The 8,834-nt window shown below is 49.3% G+C and overlaps 1 long non-coding RNA gene across 1 annotated transcript; it reads left to right on the top strand.

The window, feature by feature from the left end:
• The first annotated feature begins 2,230 nt into the window (after nucleotides 1-2,230).
• Nucleotides 2,231-6,510, top strand: LOC146765775 (uncharacterized). The gene is made up of 3 exons (XR_014949569.1): nucleotides 2,231-2,335; nucleotides 2,823-2,925; nucleotides 6,241-6,510. It is a non-coding gene; the product is annotated as an uncharacterized LOC146765775 (long non-coding RNA).
• Nucleotides 6,511-8,834: the final 2,324 nt, after the last annotated feature.

Here is an 8,834-nt window from a genome sequence, read left to right as displayed (position 1 = left end):
TCATCAATTCAGATTTCTTGAGGATTCTTTGGCAGTCCCTGCTGGAGTAGTTTCATTAGAAGAAGCTTCATTTTATGGAAGGAGAAGGAGCTGCTGCTCCTGCCTGGCTGTGCTCTGGTGCTGGGCAAGGGGAATGGATCTGCTGGAACCAGATGTGCACAGGGAATTTTGAGGAAGATCCAGGAAATCCTTCCTGCTGAGCTGAGCAGCTTTGGTGGAGCTCAGGGCTGTGTGTGAGGCTGTGCCTGTGGGTGTTTTTTGTTTGTTTTTGGGTTTTTTTTAAGTTTTTTTTAAGGTTTTTTTTTTTTTTTTAAGGTCAGGATTAAATGTGTGAGATTGTATTTCTTGTTTGGACTTAGATGTTTATTAGTTCTTATCTATATTATAGTCTTGTACTGTGAATTCTACAGTACTTCATTCTAACAAACTAAAAATAGAGCTGTATCTTTCTGTTTACAAGGTTTTTTTAAGGATAAACTGCCTAATTAAGAAATGATACTTAAATTATTTTTACTTTTAACTTAGTAACTAATTACTCATGGCCTGCAATGCAGACCATTTTTATCCTGTTTTTATCTAATTACACAATACAACCTAAACTCAAGAAGGTGAAGAAGGACCAGGCTGCCCTAAAACTTCTGTCTTATCAAGCTTTTTACATACTACTTTAAAATGTATCTTTTATTATATATTTTTATATTTTTAATATGTTATTATATTCTGAAACTTTTAAGTTTTCTACCATGTGATATTAGTCACTTCTATTCAGAGTACACACTTAGAATCCCAGTTTTGTCATTCAATTTTGGAAGCTTTCTCCACAGCCTCAGGTGAAAGGCAGTGTTCTCTCGGGGGTCAGTGCCTGTCAGCACACAAAGTCTGAAATCCTCAGCAGCAGGGTTCCAACATGTGCCCACCACTGAGTGCAGAATGGGACAAGCAGGGAGCAAAATCCATTTGGCTTGTGTGAGTGTTCATTAGCTAAAGGTGAGCAGCCTGAGGCAGGAAAAGCAAACCCACAGAATCTGGAGCTTTGGGGGTTTTTTTTTGGAAGCAGATTGACTTCAAACAGCACTGAAATGGCTCACACCTGATGAATTCACACTTTGCTCTCCACCCCGTTGGAAATTTGTGTTTTTCCTGGTTGATGGTTGGAGGGGGAGGATTTGCTTGACCCTGCTGGAGCTGGGGATTGGACTCTGTGATCTCCTGAGCTCCCCCCTTTCTGTCAGTGCTTTCCCTTCCTCCAGCCATGGATTCAGGGTTTCAGCTCCTTCAGGCTGCTCTCATTGAGGGCTGGCATGCAGAAATCTGGGATTTGCTCCCTGTCTCCCTTCCCCTGGTCCCTTGGCAGGTGGGAGCCTGGCTGGCACAGTGCAAATCCTTCATTTCTGGGATGTGGACAGAGGGAAGGGAGCAGGCTGGCAGTGCTTGCAGCAGGATTTGGTGTCAGCACTTCCTTGGGGCTGGAATTGGGGTTTGTGGGCAGCTGAGGCTGTTCCAGAAGAGGCTGCTCTGGTGTGAGGGATGAGTGGACTTTCAGGGTGATCTTAACCACAGTTTTCTCTTGAATTTTTCTCCATTTGGTCAAAATTACTCCACAGTGCCTCTCCACTGCCTTAAATTTGGCCCAGTCCAGAACCATTCCCTTCCCAGGTGCACCCTGGCTGTGCTGGGCCCCTCCAGTTCAAACTGGGATTATTCTGGATCCTGCTTTTGAAACACACACATGCACACACACAGAGATATTTTTCTGTGCTGCATTTTCTCTGATGAAATTTTTTATTGCTTCTGCCTGCCCTGGGGTGGCAGCTGTGCCAGGGCAATGTGCAGACAGCACGTTCTGCATCCCAGAAATTGCCTGCCTTCCACTTCCCTGTGCTCCACAGGCTTGGGAAGCAGCAGCCTCAGCTGGGACCTAAACTTGTGACACACTTTGGGTTTTGGCAGAGAGGAGTCAGGAAAGGCTTTGTGCACTTCAGCCTGGCCAGTATCAGGCTTTTCCTATTTTTTTCTTTTATTGCTACCCATAACCAGAGTGGAATTTTACCCCTGGGGATGTGCTGAAGGCTCTAAATGTGGACTAGAGAGATTTTTGCCAGGTGTAAAAGGATCTCCCAAGTCTTTTGCCTGTGAAGGAGGGAGAGGAAGCTGAGGGCTTTTATTGGCAGCTGTGGGTCAAGTATCTGCTCTTGTACAGGGTTGAGAGGGTTCTAAAAAATTGCTGGATTTTTTTTATTAATTTGATGTTTTCAGTTTTCTGACTGCCCTAGGACAGGACAGGGATGAGCAACACAGGCTGAGCTCTGAAATGTCTGGGGTGGACAAAAGGCAGGTGAGATATGGAGAAATGTGCACAGCAGGCACCTTGGACTCTGCAGGCATCATCCCAGTCCCTGTCTTGGTGCACTGGTGTCCCTTACCCTGTGGGGAAAGTGGGACAGGACTCACCTTCCTGTGGCTTGGCTGAGCCCAAGCAGCTCTGGAGCTCTTCCAGCCTCAACAGCTGCAGTGTTAAATCTCAATCCCCTCTATCATCTGCTGGTTTTTTAATACTCTCCAAAATCATCTGCATTTTCCCTTTTGTGTGGTTCCTGGATTTCCTGACACAAAGCCCTGACTCCGGGGTGCAGCAGCCAGGAGGGAGGGAGGACTGGAAACACCCACACAAATCCTGATGGGATGCAGCTCTTCCTGCAGGTTTGCTGTTCATCACCCAGAAAACCCCCCAAAAGCTGCTGCTACCACGCTGGGTGAGGGGACTGGGGGATGGAAATGGGCTAATCCAGGCCAATTTAAACATTGTCCCTTTCCCTCTTCAGCATCCTGCCTCCAGGCATGGGCTCAGCAGGAAGTTATCTCTTTCTCATTCCCATGGGCTGCTCCAAGAGGGACAGGACCCCCTGTCCTGTGTCACCACCTCAGGTGAGACTCAGCAGTTGAAGCCACAGGGAAAAGCAACTCAAACCACTGGAAATGGCCCTAAATCCTCCTCGTGCTCCCAAAAGCTGCTGGAGGGTTCCCATGGGTTCCCATCCCTGTTCTGCTGGGGTTGTCACCCTTGGAAGCCTCCAGGTTTAGTGGGATGAGATGGAATGTGCAGGTTTTCACCCTAAACTGTGACTGACTCTCCGAATGCTGCTCTTCCTCTTTGGGTTTTGAGTTTTTCCCGACCTTTTCTCCCTGCTTTTCCGCTGCTCTGGAGCCAAAATCTTCTCTCCAATGCCAGCTGAGTTGGTTGGAGCAGGCCAGGAGCAAAGGCTCCAAGGAAAACCACAATATTTTAGGAGTAGTGGTGAGGCAGAGAGAGTCAGAGGGAGTCTTTGGATTCAGCATTTTCTGCTGGGGCCTCAGCAGAGCCCAGGAGTTAATCATTCAAATATGCTTATGTGCAACTAATCTCTGCAGGACAATGAGCTGAGGAATTATTGAATGCAATTGAAATGGGGCAGAGTGGTTGCTATAAAAAGGGTGTCCCGAGCCAATGGGAGCCAGCAGGCTCCTATAAAAGCGGGTGGGGAAGGAAAAGCAGCTGGTGGGAAGAGATCCCCAAAATCCCAAAGCATGTCCTGAGCTGCCTTTGCTTGGGCAAAGATCCTCCTGAGCTGCTGCAAATCAGGCTGAGCCCTCTCCCAGCAGCTGTGGGGTCAGTGGGAAGGGCTGGATCTGCCTGCAATCACCTGGTGGAGCCTCAAAAGATGAAATCCTCCAGTGCTGTGAGTTGAGGTCAGCTTTTGGGGGAGATTTGGATGCTCTTCCAGGAGTTGGGTGGGATCCATGGAAGGAGCAGCTGGTGGGAGGAGATCCCCAAAATCCCAAAGCATGTCTTGAGCTGCCTTTGCTTGGGCAAAGATCCTTCTGAGCTGCTGGAAATGAGGCTGATGAACCCTCTCCCAGCATCTGTGGGGTCAGTGGATGTGGTGGGAAGGGCAAGTGCTGTGAGTTGGGTTGGATTTTGGGGGGAGATTGGGATGCTTTTCCAGGAGTTGAGTGGGATCCATGGAAAAGCAACTGGTGGGAAGAGATCCCCAAAATCCCAAAGCTCCTGAGCTGCCTTTGCTTGGGCAGAGATCCTCCTGAGCTGCTGGAAATCAGGCTGAGCCCTTCTCCAGCAGCTGTGGGGTCAGTGGATGTGGTGGGAAGGGCAGGATCTGCCTGGGATCACCTGGTGGAGCCTCAAAAGATGAAATCCTCCAGTGCTGTGAGTTGGGTTGGACTTTGGGATGCTCTTCCAGGATCTGAGTGGGCTCCATGGAAAAGGAGCTGGTGGGAAGAGATCCCCAAAATCCCAAGGTGTGTGCAGAGATCCTCCTGAGCTGCTGGAAATCAGGCTGAGCCCTTCTCCAGCATCTGTGGGGTCAGTGGATGTAGTGGGAAGGACAGGATCTGCCTGGAATCACCTGGTGGAGCCTCCAGCAGTGAAATCCAGCAGTGCTGTGGGTTTGGGTCAGATTTTGGGGGGGAATTGGGATGCTCTTCCAGGAGCATGGGAGGAGGTGGGATCCATGGCAGTGGAAGCCCAGGTGGGGCTGATTTTTGGGAGCAGTGAGGGTTCAGCAGCGTTACCCTGACAGGTAACCCTGGAGCAGGTGCCGCTGTGGGGCCTTGCAGGAGGAGCAGGGAGGTGAGGAAAGGGGTGGGAATGGATTTTAGTGCATTTAGGGATTAGATCAGCTGGGCTGACCCCAATGGCCATCTCAGGGCCTGCCCTGCACACTCATCCCTTGGCTCCCAGCCTTCCCAGCAGGTTTTGGCTCTATCCCTGATGTTGTTCGGAGCCTCGCGGGATCCGGGTGCCATTGGTGAACTCAGCATTGGCCACGGCTGGCAGGAGAAGATTCCTCCTGGAGCTTTCTGCCAGCCTTCAAATCCCCCAAAGAGGTGTTAAGTGCAGTTATTTCCAGCTCCAGGGCACAGACATTTATTCCTTCCGATGCCACTGCCAATCCTGCCAAAAGCAGGAAATCCCAACATCTCCAGGCATCCCATTCCTCCTGCTACTCTTATTTTTTTTAAGTTTAATAACATTTTATCTGTCTCTTTTTATGACTTTTCTGCCTTTTGTCCCATTTGAAGCCACAATAGATGATTTACAGCAACCCCCTCATGAAATCAGCCTTCAGCCCCCTTTTTTCTCCTTGCAAATCAGCAAATGGGTGTGAGGAGTTCTGGATGGGATCATCCCTGCCCCAGCCAGCTGCTCTCCCATCCAGCAAAGGAAGAGCACAGCCTGTTTCCTGTTAAATCTTGCTGCTTGCATTGGTTTACATTGTTTGTCTGATGTTTTACAGCTTCCAAGCTGATGTTGCATTAAAGCTGGCTGGAGCTGAGGCAAAAAATGAGATGCAGGCACTGGCAGGGTTCCCCAAATGCATTCATGAGGGTTGATCCCACAGTCACATTTTCTCAGCCCCTGCAGGAGCTGTGTCCTGGACGAGGCTCCAAAAGATGCTTTTGGGACAATTTTGGAGTTTTGGGAAAATTTTTTAGTTTTAATTGTGGGGCAGGTGGTGGAGGGGTTGTGCCTGCTCCTCCTCCAGCCAGTTTTGGTGGCTCTGGGTGGCTCCTGAGTTTCTCTTGACCCCTGATCTTCATTTTCAGTTTATCTTCCTTGCTGTCCTGTTGAGGAGGGGAGTGAGGGGGGCTGGGTGGGCACCACCACAGGCTGGGGCAGATTTTTTTTTTATTATTTTTATAAAGAAGAGCCACGATGGGGATGGGATTTTATTTCTGCCTTGTCTCGTCTTTAACTGTGGGAATTTGAACTCCCCTCCTAAGAACCTCACAGAGAAGGGCTGCACCATCCCATCAGCAGCATTAATGAAATTCCTTCAGAGTTTTGATCCTGTGTCATTGGCAATGGGGTTTTTTATTTTATTTTTTCAGAGTTTGTGAGCTGCTTTCACTGCCTTGTGCCATTTTCCAGGTGCAGATGAGATCATTTCTTTTGATCTCTTTATTAATGAGCTGGTAGATATTTATCTCATTAGGAGGCCAGTGTGCTAAAGCTTTACAAACTCAGGCTTTAATCTGGCCAACAACAGGGAATTTTCAGCCATTTAAACCTCATGGGACAAGAAATAAGAAACAAAAAATAAGAAATACGAAATCTCTTTTCTTAAGGGTCAACTGACAGCATCATACATCACCCAAAGCCTTCAGTAGAGACTATAAAAATTCCAGCTTAGCCAGTCTCTATATTGATTTGGGTTTTTTTAGTTTTTTTTTTTTTTATTTCAGGAAAACCTAAAGAAGGGGAAGGAATTAGGCAATGGGTTATTCTGGGATGTCCCCGTGCCGGAGATGAGCTCTCCTCCCGCACACGTCCTCGTGCCACATCAGCAGCTGTCTGCAAGCCAAGGACTGGGGAGATGCCTATGGCTGGAAAAACAGCTCCTTCTGTATTTATTGGACTTCCTAGCAGCTGGAAAATCCCAAAGATCTGCACCTCCAGGGGCTCCTGCAGCTGGGGGGGAAAGTCTTCCTGTGAAATAAATCCGTGTGATGCCTAAAATGCCTGTGATGAGGGCAGCATGGAGATGTCCCTGCCCCCAGAATTATTTCTCCAGATATGTGGCAAGGTCAGTTCATGGCTGTCCCATCTAGGAGCCAGAGGGATCAGGCAGAGATGGGGAATATGGAGCTGTTTATCAGAAAATGCTGCTTTTTGGAGTTGGAGCAAAAATCACCTTGATCCTCTCTGAGCCATGAGCAGGTGAAGGTCAGGTTGTAAAAATGAAATTTGTGTTCTGACTTGGATAACTGCAGTTCAAATCCTCCTGAAATGTGCTTGCAGCAGGAAAACCCTGCTTGGTGCTGGAGCAGGATGAGTCCAAACCCTGCAGGAGCCAGGGATCCCTGCCAGGCAATCCAGGGGAAAGCTGGAGGTGGACATGCAGGCAGGTTTGCACGAGGGTGATGCAAACCTGTAGTTTTGGGGGATCCCTGTGCTGACAAACACTGGGAATGGCATTTCTGCTCCCACAGGGATTCCCATGGCTTGGTTTGGGTGGCTTTGAGCAAACCTTGCCCTGCCAAGGACAAGCTCTGCACGGGCACTGCCATTGCTGCACAAAGGCCAGAAAAATCTCAGTAGCAAGGAAATGCAATAAAAATGAGTGTTCCTCTGGGAAAAGCTGAGCCAGACATGAACATCCTTCCAAGTTAACCACTGCCCTGGCTGGGTGTGTGGCTGACAGGTTTGCTCTGCTCCTAAAATCATCTGTGTGAGGCTCAAGGCAGGATCTGGGTGCAGGAACATCTGATTCTCCTGGGATGCAGCAAAATGTCATCAGCTTCATGTCTTGTGGCGCCTGTTTTCCCTAAACTCAAAGGCTTGTGGACACAGTTCTTGGATTTTCTCCTCCTCTGGGAATTTTAAGTCTTCCCTGAATGTCCAGGTTGGGGTTTTTTTTGGCTCAGCCTGCCCTCGCAGACACTGCTGGGGTTTATCTGTGGTGCTGGGTGCCAGCTGCAGCCAGCAGTGGGTTATTCCCATTCCCTGTCCCTGTTGAGGTGTCTGGGATCACCCTCACCCCAAGGGTGTCTCAGAGCTGGCATGTGGACAGGGATCCTGCCCTGGGATCCTGCAAGGCACCACTGAGGGTTTCAGGGCTGTGCTGATGGAATAATTTGCAGTTCCCTTTGGCAGGACGGTGCCAATCCCATTATTTTTCCCGTGGTTTCGTTCCCATCCATAAATGCCCAGATACCAGGATGGACTCAGCACATCCCTGCCACAGAGCCAAGGAAGCTCTGAGGGCTGCAGGGACAGGGAAGGGCACATGGGGCTTGGGAATTTGGAACGTTACCCAAAGGCCAAATGAATTTCCAGAGGACAAGCTGAAATCCAACCCTGCTCCTTTGTGTGTGCTTTATCATATCCTGCAAATCCCTCCCTTCAGTTCCTTCTGTGAAGGCTCCAAACTTCTACAACTGAGCTAACAGAGATTTTTTTGAGCCCCTCACCCCTCCCTGCCTTTCCAGACTCCCTTTAGTGACTTCAGACATGAAAACCACAAGCACTGAACCTCCTCCAGCTGCTTCTCCATGAAGGAGAGATCAGAGATCCTTCTCATGTGAGACACAGAATGGGGTTGTGCCATTGCTGCTGAGGGATTCGAGGGAAAAAAATGATATTTAACAGTTCTGGTAAGAACAGCTCACCCTGCTCAGGGCTCCTGGAATGAGCTGGACAGAGCCAGGGGGAAATTCTTTGCATTCTTGGGTCTGGGAGGTGGAATTAAGGTGAAATGCTCCTGGATGAGGGCCAGGCTATCTGGAGTAGCAAGCTGTTAAATATCACTGGACTTGAATTCAGGAATACTTGTGGAGTGGAGTTGGTTGCAGGAAGAGCATTGGGTTGGGAGTCCAGGGAGGGAAAAAAAGCCTCATTTTGGGTTGTGAATGTGCCAGACTCCAGCTAGCAGAGGTCAGGGCAGCAGTGCTGGGCCTTTGCTGGCTCAGCAGCTGGGGTGATGTGGCAGCAGAGATGCTGCTCCCCAGGAGAGCCCTGGGGTGGTGCCAGGCAGCAAAATGTGTCCCTGCTGCTGGGGCTGGGACACTCTGAGCTGCCCAGGCTGTGCCTGGCTCCTGCACTGCCCAGCTGGGCTCTGCCATGTGGGCAAAAAGTCTGGTGGGTGCTGTGGCTCACATCTGGAAATGAGAAAAAAAAAAAAAGCATAATTTAAGCTCCTAGATAGCACCAGAACTCAGGGATGCTCCTTCTTCCTCCTCCCACCAGCAATCCCAGACACAGCTGGAAGTGAGAGTGGCAATGACTATAAGCTGTGACAGTGATGGGGAAAAAAGGGAAAAACAGGGGGAAACCAGGG

Source organism: Lonchura striata, chromosome 19, assembly GCF_050655825.1.
Source record: "Lonchura striata isolate lonStrDom1 chromosome 19, ASM5065582v1, whole genome shotgun sequence".
In the NCBI taxonomy this organism is placed as follows: domain Eukaryota; kingdom Metazoa; phylum Chordata; class Aves; order Passeriformes; family Estrildidae; genus Lonchura; species Lonchura striata.
The sequence above is the reverse complement of the archived record's forward strand: the minus strand, read 5'-3'. Positions and strand labels throughout refer to the sequence as shown.